General features: G+C 27.3%; 2 protein-coding genes across 16 annotated transcripts in view; one reads left to right on the top strand and one right to left on the bottom strand.

Annotated features, from left to right (window-relative positions):
- Positions 1–1,683, bottom strand: part of LOC117174315 (coiled-coil domain-containing protein 142) — a 152,360-nt gene extending 150,677 nt beyond the window's left edge. The window contains exon 1 of the mRNA XM_033363316.1: positions 1,588–1,683. The gene's annotated coding sequence lies outside the window, so the exon portion shown is untranslated. The remainder of the gene's footprint in view (positions 1–1,587) is intronic.
- The window catches only part of LOC117174310 (rho GTPase-activating protein 21-B-like), a 272,591-nt gene that overhangs the window by 92,890 nt on the left and 155,301 nt on the right, over positions 1–24,400 (top strand). The window contains exons 1-2 of one of the 15 annotated variants that reach the window (XM_033363304.1): positions 18,536–18,924; positions 21,720–22,009. The exons of 13 other annotated variants lie outside the window; for them this stretch is intronic. The gene's annotated coding sequence lies outside the window, so the exon portion shown is untranslated. Of the gene's footprint in view, positions 1–18,535; positions 18,925–21,673; positions 22,010–24,400 lie in introns of those variants that run through there. One more of the 15 variants, XM_033363305.1, reaches the window with a different exon arrangement.

Below are 24,400 nucleotides of genomic sequence, written 5' to 3'. Positions count from 1 at the left end.
CAAATAAAGATTTCCGTCATTTTTCCAATGGCAGATTTCATTTTTTCAGCGGAATCGATTTTAAAATATTTGGAAAAATCCTTCGTTTATGATACTTAATAATCCAAAAATAATTGTTTATTTTATAAACAAGTTCACAACTCGACTACTTGTCAACAAATGGAGTTTGTTTTTTGTTACGAAATCGACTGCCATTAACGCAGAAAATACCTTATTTATAGGAAACTTTGTCAGGCGACATTTTATTTATTTATTTAAATACGTTGTACAAACAAATACAGATTTTTTCAATTATCTTCAAAAATATTTTCTATTTTTTTAAATTAATTTTATAAAAAATACAAGTATAGAGTAAAAATTGAAAGACCGACATGCGCAAGCACTCCAGCTAAGGCCAATATAGACAGTAAAATTTATATTGTTTAAAGAAACAGATGCTGACTCTTAAAAAATGACGATATCGCGAATTTCTTAGTCAAATTGTTTATAAAATAACTTAAAAATGATATCTGCCGGTTGAAAATTGAGAAAAATATGAATTTGTTTATAAATTTTATTTAATTAAGTAGCAAAATAACACGTGGTATAAAAAAGATTAGACAGCACTTTTGGCCGTCGCCAAGGGATTACGAATTTTTAATGTTTAAAATTTTTTTTAATGTTCCTACTTGTTAAAGAAGTATTCCGAATTTTGTATTTTTATGTTTATGAAATCATATTTTTAAAAACGTAATTTGATCAAATTATTTTTTATAATAGTAACAAAAATTAAGATGTTTTTTTTTTATTTGGTTAATGGGGCACTTACTTATTTACAATTTATTTCTACGTGTTTTTCATCAAATTAGTTCTTTTCGATCGGAAAAAACACTACTTTTTTTAACGTAAAAAAGTTTCTTTTATGACATTATTTTTTCAATAAATTATGCAATTATGCAATTATTATTCAATAAATTATAAATTATTCAATAAATTATACAATAAATTCAAAATATGTCGTTTTTTGTCGTTTGACTTAGTTCTTTGGCCATTCTAAAACAGTCAAAGAATGCCAAATTAGCATCATTAAAAGTTGTGATTTTTTTAATAAAATAACGATGGGTTTCTGTGAACGATACTAGAAAATATCTGTGGAAGAATTTTTTTATTATCTGAGATAAGTGTTACAATAATCTAATCCGCAGAAATGTAATATTTCTGTTTATATAGAAAAAATACTAACTTTATTAATGTGCGGGGGGGGGGGGGGTACAGAAATTCCCAGAAAAAGCGTTAGTAAGATGTGGACGACCCCTGATATAAAAATAAAAAAAAATTAATCTCATTGAAATTTAGTTCAATTTGATTTAAAAAACAAACGCTAAAATCGGATCAAAATTGAGAAGTTTAGACTGATTTGTCCAGAAAAAACTTTTTCCCCCGTTGGGATTAGCCCTCAGGCCTAATGAAGGACACACTTTCTTTTTTATTTGATCTCAAACTGAAATTTCAAATTCTTTGAAGTTGGTAAAGTGCTATTTATTTTTGCACGTAAACAAGTGAATTAGGCGTGTATTAAGAGGAAGTTTGAAACTGAAAGATACATACTTCTTGAATAACCGGGTAGGATAAGACAGAATTCGTCGTTTCGTACTTCGACTGTAATTCCGCTCTGTTCCGCTCCGCGCTTCGACCTACTTATGTTCGGCACGCGATCCTCCACCTCCATCGCCTTCCAACCACCACCTCCTGACCCTGCCCCTGCCGCATCCCGATTTAGAGCCGTCGTCTAAAGCCACCCGGAGGCTAGCTCGCATATCAGCCAGACAAAACCCAGGTACGCGTACATTTCGCGAAATCTATCCCTTTTCTTTAATTTCCTTCTCTTTCCTTTTCGTCTAAATCTGGAAACTCTGGCAAAACATCATTCCCTAAAGTAAAAACAATTCAAAATGGAATTTATGACTCTCCCAGTCATAATCTGGTCGCCACTAATACTTCTGTTGCATGCATTGAGTGGTCTAGAATGTCGAGAAAAGTCGCGTGATTATGAATAGCCAAAGTAGCCTTTCGAAACGTGGAAATCAGAAAACTTGGCAATCAGAGAAAAGTCGGGGAATTTTATTGGTAAGAGAAAGAAATTCAGGGAATTTTTATAGATGATCTTTAAATGACTCTTAGTGTTAATAAATTTGAAAATACAACATTTTTCAGGGAAACATTATGTTTTTAGTAAAAAAATTTATTATTTGTTTGGAAATTCGTATCTTTTGGGTTGATAATTCAACTGAAATCTTTCTTGATTGAAAATTTAACTTTTTTTTTTTAATTTGTGTTTTTTATATAAAAATTCATCTGTTTTATTCGAAATTTCATGATATTTGGTTGCAATATCTGACATTACATTATTTGTTGTAAATTCATGTGGTTTTGTTAAAAAATAAACTGCTTTGTGGAGGTTTGAGCCACTTTGTTAAAAAATTAATTTTGTTCTTGAAGATTTATAATTTTAGTTAAAAAATCACCCCTTCAATAGAAAGTTTTTTTTTATTTAAGCTAATTCTATGTAGTTGTAAATTCATATCTTTGCTGGAAAATTGAAATATTTTGTTAAAAATGTAGTCGTTTTTTTGGTTCAGAATTAATTTTTTTTCAACTGAAAATGTACATTTTCAATTTTTAGGTGAAAATTGATCTGCTTTATTGTAAGTTTAAAATTCGTCTTTTTTAGTCGAAAAAAAAATCTTGTTTATTTGAAATGTAATTTTTTCATTGAAAACGTAATTGTTTGGTTGAAAATTAACTTTTTTGTTGGAAACTCATCTTTTCGGATTGAAAATCCACTTATTTTACTTTTGGTTTGAAAGTTAAACAATTTGGATGAACTTTTTTTTCTTCACTGACAAATCTTTATTTGGTGAAAATTCGTAATTGTTGTTGGAAAATTCATGATCTTATTTGAAAATTATAATATTTCAAACATTCGTTTTTTGTTGAAATTTAATTTTTTTACTCAAAATTTAACTTTTGTATTTTTTGTTTGAAAATTTATCTTTCTTTGTTGAAAATTCAACTGTTTGATTAAAAATTCGTTTATTTTTTGTCTAAAACTGTTTTTTTTCGTAACAAAATTAAATTAAATCCTTTTGAGTATTTATTTAAACATTATGACTTACGGTACCCTTAGAAAAAAATACTCTCGAAAAAAACTTTTTTCTTGCATATATACATGAAAATTTGGTTAAATGCAATCAATTTTGGTTTATTTGGCAAAATGTTTAATTCATTCGAACAAATTTTTGGTTGAATCAATTACATATTTAATAAACGAAAAGATCTGGTTAAAGCAACCAAAAAATGACGTTGGACCAACCAAATATTTTGTAGAATTAATCAAACCTTTCCCTGAGTTTTTGTAATGCAGTAAATCATTGAGCATTTGAAAAATTAATGATATTTTATAATATAGTATCGCCCTTGAAAGTTTATGAAAGTTTATCGATACAAAAAGCAAATCCATATGACCTTGAAAGACTGCTACATCCATTACCTTTCCTAACTTTTCATATTCATTATATTGTTATTATTTTGATATTTTACAGTATCGTATATTTACATTCTTGCATATTCCAGTCACGTAAAACTCTCTTAAAATTGTTGAAAAATAATTAAAAACAATTTCCTTTTCAATTCAGGCAGAGGGGTTGAGCTCAGGGTGTCTGTCTGAATTTTTTGGTATTTGGATATACAATACTATTGGGAAAATAAAAACTACGTATTTCGCAGTTTGATGAAAATTTTAATTTTTTATTTGTTATAATCATTCAAATATTATCTACGAAATTTCGAAAATTGACCTTATTATTTAAAAATGCAGTTTTTTTAAGGTTGGAATTCTTGCTCTATCAATTAACTAAAAAAGTTTAGAAAAATGGATTTTCTCAGAACCAACACGTACATTTGTTTAGAGTTAGATGATAACATGTACCACTATTTCATATTTAATACGTTTTTTTTCTCTTGAAAAGTAGAATTTTTTCATTTTTTCTGAAACAACGAAAGGTAACAAAAATGTTTACATGGAAGTTTACACATATAGGAAAGTTCATAAAGAAGTATATAAAAAAAATCCCGGCCTCAAAAATGGTTTCGCCCATCATAAACTGATAAGGTGCCTTTGTTTTTTTAGAAGAAATTTCCTAAAAATGTGGGAAAAGATAAAAAGATGAAGTTTTCCTGAAAACCTTCTTTTCATATTTTGAAAATTCGATGTAATAAATAAATAAAATTTTTTGGCGAACAAATGAACAAAAGAATCATTCTGACACCGTGACCTAGACTTGTCTTGAAACTTTGATTTTTTTGAAATAGAATTTAATTTCAAAACATTCTTCTTACAAAATTTCATGATAAAATCTTGCTTTAAAAACTCAGTATTGTGATTCTACCAAAACTATTCCTACGTCCGAGAAAAAGCTCTCTTTGTTAAAGTCAATTTTGCTGCTTCAATGAACTGTGTCTTAGATAAGAAAATATTCAAGTCGTTTTTTTTTAATAAAACCAAACTTTCTTTCACAGAATAAATTTTATGTTAATTCTTTAAAACTGAAAAATATACCGTTATATTTCTGTTTAAATGTTTATGTTTATCTTAGGTCTTCTCTTGTCTCAGTTTAATCTTTTAAAAATGATTATTATCTTTCTGTACAGTTTCTCATTCATATAACTATATCTTATATAGTCGTTCCAAGAACCTGTCATGCGAATTAAGAATAATGAAGAACTTTATAGTCCAATTCTCTTTATGGTTCCTGACCGATTTTTTTTAACTTGTGAAAAGCTACCTTTCACGATTTTCTCTCAAGAAGACGTGGGTAAGCTCGTAAAGTTTAGTTTAAACGATGCTTAATGAGCATTCATCGTCTTCCTCGCACTCGTAATTACATCTCGTCATTACCCGACACTTCAGTATTTCACACTATTCTGTTTACACATGCAGTTCCAAACTTCTTTGATAATTAAATCAGCTTATATTTCATCTCTCAGTAAAATTATATTTCTTTTAAATAAAAAATTATTATATTTTCGCCTTGCGTTTTGAAAAATCGGTAAATTAATATAAAAGTTCCTCCAACTTTTTTCGAAGAAGACACTTTATAAATTATTTTTAAAGAACTCTTTTAATACAATTTTAAGAAAAAAACTCTAAAATTTATCAATATTATGTTTAATTACTATAAAGCTTAACTTTAAACTTAGAAAATATTATACAGAGTGGATGTAGGTTGAGGAAAAGCTGGAAATCAGGAAAGTTCTAATTTGCAATTTTTCTATTGCGCTTATAAAAGATTATATGTTAAAAATTTTACACGATTGAAATTGTGATAATTGAAAATAAAAAATTGACTAGGAAAAAGTGATTAAATTTTAAAAACAAAGTTTGCGGCCACCCTAAAATAATATTCTTTTTAGTAATTTATTTGCCTTGTATTTTCTGTTTCTATTCCTTATTATTTTTTCTCCCTGACGATTATATTTTTATTTAAAAATTTTATTATTTATTTGAAAATTCTACTGAAATATTTTACGGTCGAAACTTCAATTATTTTTTGGAAAAATCTTTTCTTTTCGGTTTAAAAATTCATCTCTTTCAGTAGAAGTGTGATACGTTTTGGTTCAAAATGCAACTGTTTGGTTGAAAATTAATCTTCTTTGTTTCAGGATTTAACTATTTTATTTGAAAATTCGTCTTTTTTATTGAATTCAACTCTTTTTTTTATTTCAGATACAAATATTTTTTTGTTAAACATTCATTTACTTCATTGAAGATTCTACCACTTTGTTTAAAAATCATTTGTTTGTTGGAGATTCATCATTTTAGTTAAAAATGTATTTTTTCTAAATGCCTATTCAACTACTCGCGTAAAAGTGGAACCACTTTGTAAAAGATTAATTTTTTGGTTAAAGATCATCTCTTTCGTTGAAATTTCCTCGTTTTTTGGTTAAGAATCGAACTATTAAGCTGAAAATAAACTTTTCGGTTGAAAATTCATACCTTCAGGATTAAAATTCATCTATTTTATAAAAAATTCGTCTTTAGGCTTAAAAATTTAACAATTTGGATGAACTTTTTTTCCTCTCTTGACTGAAAAATGTTTATTTGTTGAAAATTCGTATTTTTGGTTGGAAAATTCAACTTATTGGCTGAAAATTGAAATACTTTGTTAAAAGTACACTTATGTTGTTGTTAAAGATTCATCATTTTAGTTTAAAATTAATTGCTTCAGTTCAAAATTAAAATATTATTTATTAAATTATATGTACTATACATTATATATTATTATTAGTATATAATTAAACTGAAAATAAATGTTTGCAGGTTAAAAATTCTACTTTTTGTAGAAAATTCGTCTTTTTAGTTGGAAATTTTGCGTTTTCTGTTAAAAATTGAGCTATTTTGTTAAAAATTAATTTTCTCGTAGCAGGTTGATTATTTTAGTTGAAAATTTGGGGAAATTCATTTCCTTGGCGGAAAATTGCTCTCTTTTAGTTGAAAATTAAACTATTTTTTTAAAAATCGATCTTTTTTGGTTTAAAGAATAAAATAAATTTTTAATTATTTTAATTGGTTCGTAAAAGATTCTATATCAGAAATGTTATAGGAATAGAATTTTTTTTAAATCAGGAATTTTTAAAATGAAGTTTTGCAGTAACATTGATTATATTGTCTCTGTAGCAACAATTGAATAATGTTATCCATGATTTAGTCGAATACCGGCTAAATAAATAAATAATCAAGTAAAGAGTAAAACTTTCCCAACTATAGTTTTTTTTTCATTCCCCAATAAACCTTGTGCCTAATACATGCGTATATGATGACCGGTTTACAATTAACTTTCGCGTAGAGAACTTTCGCTTGTAAACGAACGTCTTCCCCAAGTGGGTATAATTAATAGTCATTGCTTGAATCATAGAAATTAACTAAAAACTTGCGAACTCTTGAATAATGACATGTACTGTCTCGATTTATGGAGCAAAGTAGGTAGCTATAAAATAGGACATTTCTTACCCTAATGACTAGACTTTGGATGACCGAGGAAAAAAAACATAGTTTCATGCTGGATTGCTAATTAGTAATTACATAAATCAATCGTTTGATGCTAATGTAAAATAATCACTAATTACATAGACAAATAGTCCTCTAGTGTCCAATATGCCATAAATCATTCAAAAGTGTCATGTGGTGAATCATAATTAATTTATCTTTAATTATGGAACGAAATTAAAAAATGGTAACTTTTCGAATTCAAGAAATTGTTTTGTATTTAATGTTGTTAGTCCCATTGCACTTTATTTGTTGAATTTCAATGAAGTAATGGGATATATATAGCTGTAGATTTAAATTATTATTAAAAAGCGCGATATCAAAATTAGATTTTTTTTAAATTGTCCAATTTTCAAATCGAAAGAATCGCAGAATGGAATGAAAATATTTAATGAAAAGCTTTTGCACTTGAAAAACTTTGAATTGAAAGAAATCTAAACCTGAAAGAGTCATGAATTTTTCATACATTTTTCCGGAATTTTCCATCCCCCTCCCACCCTGTAAAATACCTTGAGATTTCTGAACCCCTGGAAAAAACTAAGATTTTATAAACTTAAAGAATGAACATACATATAAATTCTTTTAATTGAATAAAAATGGAACTTTAATGAAATTAGATTTAGAAAAGAACTTGTGTTAATATGGAAACTTCATTTTACAATAATTGTATAATTTTATAATTTTTTTGTTGAGAATTCATGTTATACTTAACATTTTTTTCTTTGATGAAAATGCAATAATTTCGTTAAAAAATCATTCTCTTTCATTGAATATATGTACTTGTCTTGTTAGAAATGTGTTTTTGTTTTTTTTTCTTTTTGAAATCTCGACTATTTGATTCCAAATTAAATTTGTTGTTGAAAGTTCATATTTTCGGTTTGAAAATTCAACTGGTTTGAAGAAAATTCATTTTTTGGCATGAAAATTGAACATTTTTGATTACATGTTTCTCTTTACTGACCGAAAGATCTTTCTTGGTTGAAAATTCCACTCATTAGTTGAAAATTTATATTATTTGAATAAAAAAAATTAATTAAATTTTTTGGTTAAAAATACTTCTGTTTTATTCAGAATTGATCTGTTTTGGTTAAGGATTGAAATATTTTGTTGAAAATTCTTCTTTTTTTATTCAAAATTCCGTCTGTTTTAGTAAAAAGTGGTTTTTTTAGTAAAATTTATATTGTTGTTAAAGATTCATCTTTTCAGTTTAAAATTATATTACTTTAAATTTAAATTGTTTTAAATAAAAATTTAACTATTCCATTTTCTTTTTGAAAATTTATCTTTTTTAGTTGAAAATTCGACTGCATATTTTATTGAAAATGCATGTATTTTGTTAAAAATTAGTCCATTTTTGGTAGAAAATTCATCCCTTTGTTCGAAAATTAAATTATTTTGCTGAAAATGCATTTTCTTGTTCAAAATAATTTTTTAAAATTAAAGATTCAATGTTTTAGTTGAAACCTTATGTATTTTGTTGGAAATTCGTCTTTCGTAATTTAGAAAGAAACTTTCTTTTGCTTCAACATTATTGATCTTCTAGGTGTAACTTTGTTTTTTATAACGAACAGAAAAATTGATTAAGGTCAGAGAAAATGAAAAATTGGTCAGGGAATGTCGGGGAATATTGAAATTTGTTTTTTTTTTAGCATTTGTGATATAATTGGAAAATTAAAAACATTTTAAATTGCAGGGTTTTAAATTTATATCAGTAATAATTTTATAAAAATTAAAAATAAATTTTTTAAAATTATTTCAAGTTAAATAAATGTTTAAAATGTTCTAATGTACATAGATACAAGTACATATATGTCTGATTATTATACGCGATATGATAATGTGCCATTATTATGAATTCTGTTTGAGTCGAAAATATTCTATCTGAGCACATGTTCAAAACAGGAAAACGCTCATTAATATTTCATTAGGCAGAACTGAACCCTCTATTACTACATAAATAAAGAATGAAGTCAGAATACAAAAAATGCATCAAACTGAAAGCATATGATGAGAATAAATTAAAAAGAGAGTGCAAATGCACTCGCATGTAACAGTATGAGACGGAAAAATTTCTGCGTGCATGCGTTGGAGTGCGGACATTGTTTCTTAATGAGTACAATGACATTCGGGGACATTAAGGTTCCAAAGCCGCGCCTATGGCCCAGTGAACCATCTTCCGTCTGATGAGGTTAGGTCACGTGATCGAAATACGTGGTGCAATCCCCCTTTCAAAAAGTCTGGAAAAAATAGGTCGAGGGGTGAACTTTTATCGACCTCCTTAAAATCACGAATGACCCTTGGTATCCTTTTCTCCAGATTCTTCCATGATACTCGTTTTAATTAACACCCAAATCGAACAAGCATACATTTATAAAAGTCTTCATGACTACTTAGCAAATTCGCTGAACGAGAAAACAAAAGAAGAAAATTTCACTCTGAAAGTCAAGTAAAAGCACTCAGGAAAGTTTTATTTGAATCAACTTCAATATTCAACAAAAGAGTTTCTTATTTAATAATTTAACAACTTCAAGTTTCAAAATTGCATTATAAATTTTGGCTGACAACATTATTTAGTATTTTTAAAGTTTACGAGCGAGCAAAGTTTCCGTATAAAATAGTGTAAAACTTGCGACGTTTGAAAGTGATAAATTATTGAGGTTCCGGATCAAATAACCGGTGATAAAAATTATTTTGCATTGGAGGGACTGACCCCTGACAAATTTTGTTTAGGCGGTGTTTAACGCCCCCCTGAATCCATCTTGAAATTTAAAAATCATAATAGTTTCAAGCTTTAATCATTTGATTTTTTACAGCTTCTGAATAAAAAAATTTCAAATTGGAGCATCTAAATTAAAAAAATAATTTGATATTCAAAGTCTAAGGTGGAGCTGGAAACCTTTGAGAGTATTCATTAATGAACTTAAATTTAATATATTTAATTTGAATAAATCCAAAATTAAACGGATGACGGAAAAAATGTGTCGGTTGAAAGTTATTCGGTCTTCATAATTAAAGGACTGCATATTAAAAGCATTGAAATCTTTTATTTTTATTGATCATTCCAAATCATTTTTATCTAGCAGTAAATGGTTACACTCGTTCACATTTCTAGATTTTTATTACCAGTTATAAAAATATAAACAACTTAAAAATTATTATTTAAAATATTGTTAAATATTAAGTTTTAACCATTTTTTAAAACAATAATTAGTAATTTCGAATTGAAAGCATATGAAATTTAAAAAATATATATTGCACCATTTTGAATTAAAAGCGTTCCAAATAAAAACATTTAACATTAAGTAACATTTTTGAAATGCGACAATATTTTGGATGGAATGAAACGGAATTTTACATGTATTATTTCTAAATAAAAACTTTTTAAATAGTTTGAACTTAAAAGTGTTTGAAATTAAAAGTTTCAATCAGAAGTTTTCAAAATTGAAAAATTTCCCACCAAAATTTTGAAAATTGTGCCACTTCGTCAGAAAGAAGTTGAAATTGTATCATATCTAATTCAAAAGGTTCTTAAATGAACCATTTTATTTTGAATTTCAAAATCTCAAAATTGAATAGTTTCATATTAAAATTTCGAAAACAGGACAATTTCAATATGTTAAAAAAGGAACGTTTACAGATTAGACTTTTGAAAATTAAGAAAATTAAACATTTAAAAGGAATTAAAATTCCATGATTTCTAATTAAAAGCGATTAAAATTAAAAAGCAAAGCTTCTGAAATTCTATAATTTTAAATTATTATTACATAATATAATTGTAATTTAGCATTAAGATTGATTAGACGAATTTTCAATTATAAACCTTTTAAAAAATGGATTAGTAACAAAAAAAAGTTTGAAATAAAAAGTAATATTGATGGGAAATATTAAAATTTTTTAAAAATTCACTATGAAACTTTGTAATTTGAGCAAATCCGAACTTCATTCACAACTAACAAAAGTGTAGTAACAAGGAACTGTGATATTAAAACTTTTTTACACTCAGACCCTTAAAATTTTCAGTCATTTTAAATAAATTTATATAGTTTAAACATTCAAAAATTACAAATGGTTAATTACATTTTTCAAAATTATATCATTTCATTTTTAGTTGCATAATTAAAATTTATAATAGGGAAACATTGAAAATTTAGTCTTCAACATGGAAATTCAGAACTCTAAAATTGTAAACATTCCAAATTAATTATTGAATTGATTTTTACCACAATTTTTAAATTTTTAATTTCAAATCGTTTTATTTTTAAAACTTGACTTAGAATTATTATTCATTGTTTGCAATTGTACAATTGTAGGTTAAAAATTAAAACTCAACAATAATTAAAAGTTCATAAGATTAAAAGTTTGAACCTATTAAGGATTTCAATATGAAATTTTGCAATTTAATAAAATATTATAGTGAATTTTTTTCGCATTTTCAATATTTAAATTTAAAACTACAGCATTTTGAAATTGGAATTTGGAAACACCTAATAACTAAGAAATTTCAAAACAAATATTTTCGAATTTAAGCTTTTGAAGCATAAAAACTTTAGTTTCTATATGCTTTTTAATTGGCAACCTGAAGCGTTAAAAATTCATCAATTCCGAACTTTCTTAGAAATGTAAGCATTCTTAAATTAGAATATCAAAAATAAGTCGTTAAAAATAATTAATTTTTAATTTCTGCATTATAATTCTTAAAATTCAAGCATTTTAATATGAAATGCAAAATTAATAACATGAACCACTTCATGTTAAAGACTATTTTGTAAGTTTTTAAACTATCGCATTGACCTGCCCGAAAACGTGGCCTCGATGTGGATGAAGTGAATGAATGCATTTGAAAATTATTATATATTATTGCAAGCTTGAAAAATTTAACATTTTTTCGAAATTAAAAAAAAAGTAAACCTATATGTATAAAAGAACTTGAAAAATTAACAATTTGCATTTGTAAACCTTCCAAGTTAACTAGTTCTAATCAAACAAAGCGTGTTAAAGATTAGAATTTAAAAAAATATAAGTTAAAAATCTTAAAAGTTTAGTCTACAAATAAATGGTTACAAAACTTAAATCATAAAATTCGAATACACTGAACTCCCGATTCTGGGGCACCCGATCTTCTGCTAGCTTCTTGCTTGACAGCCTATACGTTTGGACAGTCAGTATCGAAAACCGAAGTTGTTTACATTGCTACTTTCTGGTCATATACCATATACTGTTCCAAGGTCAGAGAGGCCGGCCCAGAATCGAGAGTTGAGTGTAATTAAAACGGGTTTCAGCTTGACAGAGTGCATTATTTAAGTTGGGATGTTCCAAAACTTGAGTTTAACATTTGATTTTAAAATATTTGATTGCAATTTCAAATAGCATACAGTAGAACCTCGATTATCCGGCCTTCGATTATCCGAGGCTCCACGTTATCTGAGGCAACGGGACTGATCCAAGCACTCCGCAGTAACCGAGGTGTATGCTCGGATAATACGGAGAATCATTAATAAAACAGATGAAGCTTCCACGCCTAATTCTGAATTCGTGCAGTAGTTTGCAATTATTAATAAATTAATAAAAATAAATCCACATTCGTAAGTTGTTTACTTTGATTTGCTAAATGTTTAAATTTATTTTTCTATTTAAAATATATCAAAAATAGAAAACTCTTCCGAATTTTGTACTTCTTCCGTATTATCCGAATTTTCGCTTATCCGAGGTATCTCCTCCCCACACTAGCTCGGATAATTGAGGTTCTACTGTAGTAGCAAATAATTTATTTCTGTATTTACATATCAGGTACTTGCATATTGCTCAAAGATATTTTTTATTAACAGTCTTTGCTGTTTATGTGTATGTGGATTTACTATACAAATTGTTATAGTGAAACACTGATAAATAGACATGTGGGTTAGATTTGACAAGATTAAATAGGAAAATGATCTTGTTTGAAAGCTGGCTCAATCGGTCCTCAGGGACGGTCAGCATCCCGGCCCCTTGTCCCACCTCCTAAAGCCCCTGGCCAAGCAAGGTGATTTAACGCATGGATAGAGTTTAGGTTCTCCAATCAACTCTGCGAGATTAGTTGTTATTTGGTTATTTGTATTATTACATTTAAAATCCCAATATTTCAAGTATATGAAGCAGATGTGCAATCTAGAAAAGAATAGATTTTTTATAAATGGCGTATCGTAAAAAATTACCCCTTTTTATTTACCTTTTATCTATTAAAATATTTTATTTAAATCAGTTATCATCGAAGATATTATTTTTGAATCTTTAATGAATTTATTAATATCTTATCTTATTTTATAATGGACTTTTTAAAATAAGTTTTGTTTATTTGTTGCAGGTAAGCGTCTATTAAGGATACTCTAAATTTCAAATCTTTTTCCTGAGTTTCAACACAAATTATGGTAAGGACAATAGATTAAAAAAGAACTGTATACCTTAATTTTGTAAAAACCATTTCTTAGGTAAGATATTTTCATGTCTGCGAATCAATCAAAATAAAAGTTAAACAATTTGAAAGACAATTCAACTAATTATAGTTGAAAATTAAATTCTGAATTTATTTGACCTGTATTCAGTAAAATGTAACATCAGAATTTAATGAATTAATTACCCTCGTCGACAAAATAACATCATCACTTAATTTAGTTGAAAGTTAAACTAATTTGTAAAAAAATTATTTTTTATTTGAAAATTCATTATTTCAGTTCAAAATTAATTTCTTTAGTCGAAAATTTAACCATTGTGTTAATATTTCGTATTTTTTGTATGTTGAAAACAAATATTTTTCAATTGAAAATTTAACTATTTGGTTGGAAATTAATGTATTTTGTAAAAAAAATTTTCTGGTAGAATATCAATTATTTGGTTAAAAATATAACTGTTCACTTGAAAATTAATCTTCTTAGGTTAAAAATTCAAATACTTGATTAAAATTCATTTTTGTATTTTTATTTTTATTGTTAAAACTTAATTTTTTAATTTTAAAATTCAGCTATTTTGTAGAAAATTTATCTTTTTGATAGGAAGTTAATTTTCTTGTTGGTTTCAAAGTTCAAATTTTTGGATGACATTTTTCTTTATTGGCTGAAAAATCTTTATTAGTTTAACATTCTACTCCTGTTGAAACTTCGAACGTTGACTTGTAAATTCATCTCTTTTGGTAGAAATTTCATCTTTGTTTGTTAAAAATGCAATTGTTCGGCTGAAAATCAATTTTCTCAATTAAAAGTATTCTATTCCTTTCTTGGTAAAAAATGCTTAAAAATGCAGAATTTTTTATGACATTTTTTTTTCTTTTATGACTGAAAAATCTTTCTTTTTTGAAAATTCAACTTTGGTGACTATTCATCTTTTTAATTAGAAAACTCGTCTCTTTTGGTAGAAATCATATTTTTTTCGTCTTCGTTAAAATATTTTACCAAACTTCCTTTCCTTCAAACTGTCCTAATATTTTCTGAATACCCCTAAATAAATTTTTAAAAAAATAGTCATAACAAGTCACGTAAGAGGGACAGGAGGGGGGCAAAACTTACAGATCCTAATAAAGAGGGGTGCGTGTTTCAAAATTTCAGAAAATTACTTTGCATCATTTAGGCACGATCCCTTAAACCAAAATGCGAGAACTTTTTTAATTTTATTTTATTTTTTTTTATTTTTGTGATTATCATTATCCTGTAATATTTAACCATTTTTAATATATTAATATTTTAAGTAGGACTAATGAAAATCTTAGAATGATTCTAAAATTTGAATCTCAGTTTTCAGTTCTGCTATGATTTTATTTTTGAAACATATTTTTATTTTAATCTAAAAATATACCATTACTATCCACCCTCTTTCTTTCGCTAAACGTTTCAAATTTATCTTTATTGCCGATTTAACAACTCAGATATAAATAAGTCCAGGGATCATAAACAGTCCCCTATTTTCCATCTTTTCCATCTTTTCGCTTCTATTTTTCTAAACATCCCCTAAAATCTCTTCTTCTGAGAATTTTATATCTTTCTCCCCTTTTTTCTTTCAAATTTCCGATTGATTTTTTAAAATTATAGTTTATATAGCTATGTGATATTCAAAAACGTGCGCGTATATTAACAATATTAAAGATTATAGTTGAAAAATAATGTTACACATTAATCAAAACTTTCAAAAGTATAATATAAGAAAATCGTCAAATTTTTCGAAAAAAAAGCAAAACGTGTACTAATAAATTACAATAATAATAATAATAATAATAATAATAATAACCCTGGTCTAAAGCTTGAAATAATCAATTTTTAAAACACTTTATTCTAAACTTCTAATTCTTCAAAGTTTGTTAACAAAACTGTGCAACTAAAATATTTCAAAATGTGTGTAATGAAACTCAGTTTTTGTTTAATTTATTTGGAATTTGCGCGACAATAGTTTTTCTTTATCAGAATTGTTAATGAATAGCTTGATGAAAGGACATTTTAATAATCGTACGTACTTAAGGCCTCTACTTAAGATTTTTTAAATTGTTTTATTTGTATTCAGACTTCATTCTAGAACTATTCAATTTAAAGTATTTCAATTTTAAATTTAAAAAGCTGAAATTCTGAATTCCTTTTGAGTATAAAACACATAGAATTTGAAAGTATAAATAAATTTTCCAACTCGTAATTTGTTAATTTTTAAAGCTTTAAATTTTAAGTTACTGACATTTTTAAGGCGGTGTATTACTAAATTTATAGGGGGACCTTCCTTCCTTTTTTTATTTGTCTCATCGACATTCATCGACATCTGGAATATAAAATAGTTCTTTTCTATGCTAAAAGAGTTCGTGTCTACACCATATTATCATTTATAATACTAAAGTAGGATTAAAAACATCGACAAACCTCGACTTTTATTTAAAAAATATTTCAGCGGGTTTTGATAATAATTTGTATAAAATACGAAGAAAAATCACTTTATTTTTGGGCACGTGCCATCTCTCCTCATTAACCTTAAGATTATTCAAAGTATTATTTATTCCAAATTATTATTATTACGGTTTTAAAAATAGGCTAGTAATCTATCTATATTATTCCTCATTTCAAGCCATTCAATGACGCGATAGCTGCACCCAACTTCAAAATAAAGACCTTGAACAAAAAGGCTTGAATAAAAAGATTTAAAAATATTATGAAATTTTAAAACCTCTACTACGTTTCGAAAATATTTTAAAACATACTAGAATTTGTTCAGATTTTTTCGTTATTTTTTTTAGTCCTTTAATCAAGCAAAAGTGGAGCTTTCCAAATATTGGACGAAATACGGTGAGACTCTTCTATAGCGCCGATTTTGGGGCTGGCGGTGTGTGGGATCGAACTCATTATAGCCCGCTCCGCTTTTGTTTGTTCACGCCTGAGTGCTCGTCTGATTGACAGCCGCAGACCCGCGCACGCCGCACATCTCCCGTTACATCTACCTGCGATGCGCCGTCAATGTTTGGAAGGGCTATAGAAGGGAGGGCTATTGAAGAGTCTCACTTTAATGTGATTTTTCTTCATATTTTATTCAATAACTCTTAGTCAAATTTTGTTACAACAGTTATCAAAACACCATTTAATTTTGAAAACTTTAAATATCCATGTAGTCTTTGAAAGATTCCGCTGAGATTTTTTCCTCATCTGTTATAGCTCACCTAGGTCGAGAGTCTACTATTTTTTACGTTGTGTATTCTTCTCCGGCATGTTTTGCGAAGGTGAATTTTTGAACCTGCTGAAATTAATATTGAATTCTTTAGAATTCCTCATAAAGTCTCGGGTTTTCGAAAAGTCCTTTAATTTTCTATTGCGGCATATTATGCCGGAGAGTAATTTTTAAACTATTTAAAATTAACGTTAAATTGTTTGGAATTTAATTTTAGTAAAGAAATATAATTTTTAATTTGGGACAGGGAATTTTCGTGAAGAATTATAATTTATATTATTGTTATATATTTTTAACTGAAAATATACCAAACTTCATTTTTGGTTGGAAATATACCTGTTTACTTTTCTTAGTTAAAAATTTAACTATACAGTGGATTATTTATGTTTTTTAGTTTTAAAATTCAAATATTTGGTGAAAAATGCATGTATTTTGTTGATTATTCGTCTTTTTCAGGAAATTAATTTTCTTGGTCGGAAATTTAACTATTTAGCTGAATGTTAAACTCTTTTGTTTAAAGATGAAATGTTTTGTTGAGAATTCGTTGGTTTCCTTTTTTGTTGAGAATCAATGTTTTTAACTGAAAATGTTACTATTTCATTATTAGGTAAAAAATTGATCTTTTAGGTTGAATATTCAACTATTTGATGAAAAACTCATCTATTTTGTTGAAATTTTTTTTTCCATAGAAATTAAACTACCTGATTTAAAGTTGAACTACTTTGCAAAAAAATTTTTTTTTTTAATAAGGTGCATAATTTTAGTTGGTAATTCCACTATTTGGTTGTAAATCAACTTTTTTGTTGGAAATTCATATTTTGGGGTTAAAAATTCAACTGTTTCTTAGAAAATTCATGTGTTTTGTTGGAAATTCATCTATTTCAATAGAAAATTAATCTTGATTAATAAAAATTTCTTTCTTCATTAAAAATTAACTTTCTTGTTGAAAATAAATTTTTTAGGATTTAAAAATCAACTGTTTTCTAAAACATTCTACTTTTTGGTTGTAAAATTAAACTCTTTTTAATTGTCTTTTTGGGTAGAAATGTAATATTCTTTGTGGAAAATTCATATAGTTGGTTGAGGATTTAATTATTTTGCAAATTCGTATTTTTTCGTTGAATTAATCTGGTTCAATATGCTTTGTTTTTTTGTTGAAAAGTAATTTCTTAAGCTGACAATTTAACTACTTCATTTTTGTTTAAACCCCTGTGTTTCTAAGATGAGTAGAAAATTATTCTTCTGGGTTGAAAATTCATTTTTTTACGTTCAAAATTCAGCTAGTTGGTTAAAAATTCAACTGTTTTGCTGAAAGTTTAATTACTTCGTTGAATATTTAACTATTTTGTTTAATTCATCTTGTTTTGTGGATAATTCAACTGTTTTGTTGAAAAATCGTCCTTTTGGATTGATAATTAATCTTTTATTATAGAAAATATATATAGTTATATATTATATAGATTTATATCGTTCGTTCTTGATTGCTTCAAGTTTGTAAATATATTTATATATTAGTGAATACAAAATCCCCATTTCCGATCGAATAAAAATAAATCAAAGCAAAATTGCCATTTGTTCCCATATGGTTTGCTTCCTGCGGACGTATAATGTGACGAAAATTGACGAGATTGAGCCGGATGACTGAGGAACACCTCCGGTAATGCGTACTGACTACTGCCGTACTACGTCTCTCGATGGATGGGAAGGGAGACGAGGAGGGTGACAGTGACTCGGTCGGCCACGACGTTATCCAGCAGTATCGCGCCTACCGCCTACCGGGCCAGGCTAGGTCGGCCGAAACTTTTCTCTCTCTTTCTCTCTATCTCTTTTTGTCTCTCTCTTTCTCGGTGGTTTTGCGAAAATTACATTTTCAACCCGAATTTTCTATTGTACCCGATCTTCATCATATAATATGAAGTGACCAACAGTGATCCGACGAAACTATAGATTAATCTCTAATTAATCAATTAAATTGGAGCAAAACGGGGAGGTTCGACCTAATAATAAGCTAAATATTCGAGCTTCGTGAGCGTACTAATCTTCTAAGTAGTAAAAGCCAGTGACGGAAAGACCGATCCTAAGATCAGTGAATTAGTGCGCTCGAAAGATATTAAGCCTCTTCAATTGGAATTTCTGTCGTTTCGTTAACTACACATTGCGAGGCCTACGCTCAGACAAAAGTACTGCCAGTGCTTCTTTATTAATCTACTTGTAAATTACTCAATGGAAGATGTTGAAAAGCAAATTATTTTCCTGTTTTTAACCTTTTTGAAGTTATTCAGAGGAATTTTAATTGAAATTAGTTCAGGGAGTTTCAAACTAGTGGGTTGAATTAATATTTACAATGATTGAAACAAAAATTGCTTCACAAAATAATACGGAAACAAATCAAAAATTAAAACTACTAATTAGTTTATTTTTCAACAGTTGACAAAGATTATAAATCGTTATTAAAATGATGTTAATTTTTTGTTTTTTTATTAAATGCAACCATACAATAATTTAAGCAATCAAGTTTTTACAATTTAAAAATTACATACTTCTGTATAAAATAGTCACATTGTAAATAATTATTTGCTTTATAGACTTTATAATGCTTCATTCTATTTCTGTAGAAGAAGAATTTCGATGTTTTATCACATTTTTATTCAACGAGACTCTGATTTGCGTGAATTTAATGATATTGGTGACCACTAACGCTGGATTTAACAATTATATTATCAATACGACCTTCTGCTCATTGTCAGTCTATCTGCAATTTTTAAAATTGTTTATTGCTTTGAGTCTCAAAATAGATGTATGGATAGTGTTACTCATCGTCATGTGCAAGATATCATAAAAATATTTTTCATCCTAAATTCTATCTAGACTACAGATAAGAAACTAATTTTAAAAATATGTCTAAATCATTTTTTATTTTTTTAAGATATTGTGACGTCTTTTTGTTCAGTGTCAAATAAAACAGAATATTAATGAACTTGTGTCTAATGAATACAAAAAAATGTAATTCAGAAATTTTGTGCACATTGTTTGCATTGATAATTATGAATTATATTTGCAAATTAGATGCAGATTTGTTTTGTTTCCGAGCTAAAAAAAAAAACGAATTTTTTTTTAATGGTTTTATACTTTTCTTAACAAGGTATTGATTATAACTGTAAAAAATACGTATAATATCTGTTAAAATATTTTATAACCATTTTAAACATTTGATTAACTCGATCAAATCGTATTATGTAAAAAAATCGAGGATTTAAATTTAAGACTTCGATTTATCTTCTTAAAATATTTTTAATCCTCGAAAAATCTGGAACTACTCCAGATTTCGTAAACTAAATTTAAATTATTTTGTGTAAAATTCTTTGAATGACTTTCATTTTAATTTTAAGAGAGAACATTTTTTACGTTAGATGTTTTATTTTCATTTTATAAAAACAAAGCTTTAATTTAAAACAAATTTGTTAATTGTATGGCATTTTTAAACTTATGTAACACTTTAAGATGCTATTAATATTTGTAAATTGTGAGTTTATAAAAAAAAGCAATTCAACTGGAAAATAGATAAAAAGTACTCAGATAATGTTTTAACAATTGGAGAATTTTTTACTAAATTAATCCTAGTTTGAAAAAATTATAATAATTTATTTAATTGGAAATTTGTACCTATAAAGTGTGAAATATTTAATAGATGAATAATTTCAGTTTTATATAATCATTCTTTTTATTGATAAAATGATAAAATTACATAAAAATCTAATGTTATATACTGAAAATATTTTTGCTACGCTCACCGAATTTCGGTGAACTTAGACCTGGCCTTTTTAAATATAAGATTGTGTCAACAAGTGACAAAAACGGATTAGTTAATTAAATAAAACTTGTTCATTTAACATATAAAATCAGAATTTTTAACAATTGGTTCAATGTTTTAATTAAAATTTCTACAAATAACATTTTTTTAAGTATAAAAAAATATGAATAATTTGAATGTGGAACTAGTGAGTTATTTATTCACTGAAATTGAAATGCTAGAAGATAACAAAAATTAAAAACCTATATATTTCTTATATAAATGATCGACTCTTATGTTTAAAGAAATGTTTGTTTTTAATTAAAAATGAATAGTCTGTTTACAGATTTTATTCTTAATGGATCACAATTTTTTTCGTACATGAGAAAATACGAACTATTTTTATAATAACTTGATGTTTTAGAAATAGAAGTTCTACAATTTGAAATCAGTTTTTAAATGTCTCTTCACTCTTATTCATGAACTGAAAATTTATGTTAACTCAATTTTTTTGAAGATTCAAAATGAAATTTACTGAATTCATTTTTCTTAACCCAAACTGTTCTAGATACTGTTAAAAATAAATATTACATGTATTCCTAAATTTGAATTAATAAAAAGTGACGAAAAAGAAAGGTTAGTCACTGATCCATTTAGGCATTTTTATTAAAAAATCACAAATCATTGAAATTTTACTAAGTTTAATAAGTTAAAAAAGTTCATGACATTTAACCAAAATAAATAAATTTGTACAATTCTTTACGGATTGGATTGAAAAGCTTTTTATTTAAATAATCATCAGGAAATTGAACGGATAATAAAAACACAGAGATTGATTTTTTGGATTGGATCAAGGATTGAAAGGTGATTTCTAAAACGCATTTTAGTTTAAAAATCGACTCTACCCATTTTTTCTTTGAATGATATTTTTTCTTGACCTTTAGTTGAAAGAATCTCTATTTAAATAATGTTAAAAATAATAAGAAAAGTAAATTATAAATGAGAGCCTTTTCTATCTCTCGTTCTACCATTCATCACATTCTCAATTAGTCAATATAGTCTTCTTGAAAGAAATATTCATTTGCACAATTAACCTTTTCCTCAGAGTGATATTTTTATTCAGTGGTGCTCAATGTTCATTCAGAATTCCTTCAAGACATCCAATGAATAATTTCTCTGATTTAGGAACCGCGGCCTTTTAACTCGCAATCGTGTATGACGCGAATCACTGATAAGCAGTTGTATGAAACAGTAGCCTGTAGAGTGTAGCTGGTGCTTCATTCTAATTCTCTGTGTGAGTTGAAAAAGTTTTCCTAGTGTTAGTGCCGATGACAGTGGAGGTGATTATATGTTATATCCAGACGATATAGTTGTGTTGTGTCCCTGACGGCTACGTTTCCGAGGATTATTAAATACTTTGCGACTCGAGCAGCGGTACCGGATTTTCAAGTACTTCACGCTCAATTAATTCCCAGGTGAGTTACACCGATTGATAAAAGCGGTTTGTTTGAAAGCGCACGGTGTGTGCCAATCCACCGATTTTCGCATTTCCCGGTAACAACAAAAAATGGAATCGCGTAATTTATGCTGCTTTAGAACCTGATCATATTATCCTCCGACAGAACAAATCTAATAATGTCACCCGATGATTTACGTAAGATCCAATGTTGACGACACTGTAGACATTTAACTTCGTTCATCTATTCTCAAAGCTTTTAGTTCGATTTTAATATTTTAAATAGTTGCATGAACTTTTACTAAAATTCAGTCAGGGTGGCCGCAGGTCAGGGAAATTCGAAAATCAGGGAAAAGTCAGAGATTTTGAAAAAAAATGTTCCAAATTCATGGAATTTCTCTAAGGATCACTTTAAGTAACTGTCAATAATAACCGCTGAATTCTAAGGATGTGAGAAATTGATTTATTATAAAAACTGTTTATTTGCGTGAGCAATCTGAATTTCTGCACAAGATAGCTTTGAAAATTTATGTATCGCGATTTTTGAAGTTTGACACCAGTTATTCCTCAATTTATAGAAACAAAATTTTCATAAATTTAAGAAAACGGAATATACATGTCATAAGGTGTGAAGCTGTCTCAAATAAAAATACAATTATTTATTTTAATTATGTTTTTTCAATGAATGAAGTAATCTTCTGGTATTGATAGACAACTTATATATTTGTTTTTCGTGTATACCTGGAAAAGCTTTCAAATGTAGAATATTTTTAAAGTCAGGTATTTATTTCGAGCGTGCTTAAGTTTGTTTTCAATAATTGTAACATAAAATTAAATAATAATGTTTGTTCATTTGCAAAAAAAAGTATTTAAATCAAATTTCTTTTTATAATTTTCGCTAATCTCAGAGAAATATCTTTTGTTCAAAGTATTAATATGTTAAATATGCCCTGAATTTTTTTTAGTATAAAGCTAAAATACAAATTTTTTAGTTTTTCAAACTAATATTTTTAAAGAATCTTTTCCGTTTTTGCTCATTTTTCTAATTAAATATGAACTGATTTACTAGAACCCAATACAAAAATCAATCTTTTTTTAAATTGAAGGTTAATTCTATTGGTTTAAAAGTCTACTATTATATTTTTTTGTTGAAAATTTGTTCTTTTGATTTGAAAATTTGTCCTTTTTGGTAGAATTCAGGTGTTGCAAATTTAATGATTTTGCTATTTGATTGAAAATGAGACTTTTTAAATTGAAATTCAACTATTTGGATAAAAATGAGTTGTTGTTTTTTAAATAGAAAGTAATCTTCTTTGTTGGAAACGCAACTATTTGGTACTGAAAATGAAACCTATTATCGATACAGTTGAAAAAATGTTTTTTTTTACTCCCTGTCAAGGAAAATTATACCAGGAAAAAGCCTGAAATTGTCATGGAATGTTTTTGTTAAGATTTTTGTAGAAAATTTTTAAGATAAAGTCACTATAGTTACTTTTCTTTCAATAAATTAACCAATGGATAAAGCAGTATAGACTTAACCTATTTCTGAATTCTTTTTAAGTATTCAAGGGATTAACAAATTTTAAAGAATTTGATTGGTTTTAAGGGATTAAAAAAAAAATCATGGCCGCATTTTAACCCTTAACTGGCACAACTCCTTTTTATCTCGTAAATGGCACAACGGGTTTTTTTACCCCACGTGTTCAAACATGTTCCGCGCCGCCGGTACATAATATTTTTGCACACGCAAATTATGTGATGTAGTTTAAAATATGTTTTTTAAAATGCAATTGGTTTTATAGTCATTAGTTTAAATTAAGTTAGTTGAAAAATTGTTTGAAAAAAAAAGACAAAATGTGAGTTTTTTTTACTTTAAAATTCATAACTCACATAATTTTTAATATTTTTACCTAAAAATTTAGGATTATACTCTTGAGATACTACACTTTAAGAAAAAAATGGCTGCATTATTGTAACATAAAACACAGTTTTTCAAACTTTTAATTACTCTTTCAAACTTATATAGGCGTTGCAAAGGCTGCGAGGTGCTCGTGGCACATCGGGCGATTGCTTGTCCATGAAGTAAGCGTCGCCGTAGATTTTGTAGGCCATCTACAAGAGCAAGAGACTATGAAATAATAAAAAAAATAATAATTTATTTCACTTTAGATGCTAAACTTACGTTGACATTTTTGTTGGAAATCACTTTTTTTCTCACGGACGGCACAACGGGTATTAAAAACCCCACAGTTTTATAAGGTCTACTGTGAGCGGGTGCCCAACGTATGCTGACGCTTGCCGCTCTATAGTCTACGAGGGTAGTTCAATAAGTCCTTAGAATGACCAACATATGGCGCGCGAATCGCTCCAAATCATCTGTTTTCAGTCAGCACCACTCCCGACTAGATAT

Source organism: Belonocnema kinseyi, chromosome 6 (assembly GCF_010883055.1).
Source record: "Belonocnema kinseyi isolate 2016_QV_RU_SX_M_011 chromosome 6, B_treatae_v1, whole genome shotgun sequence".
In the NCBI taxonomy this organism is placed as follows: domain Eukaryota; kingdom Metazoa; phylum Arthropoda; class Insecta; order Hymenoptera; family Cynipidae; genus Belonocnema; species Belonocnema kinseyi.
This window is presented reverse-complemented; position numbering and strand designations above follow the sequence as displayed.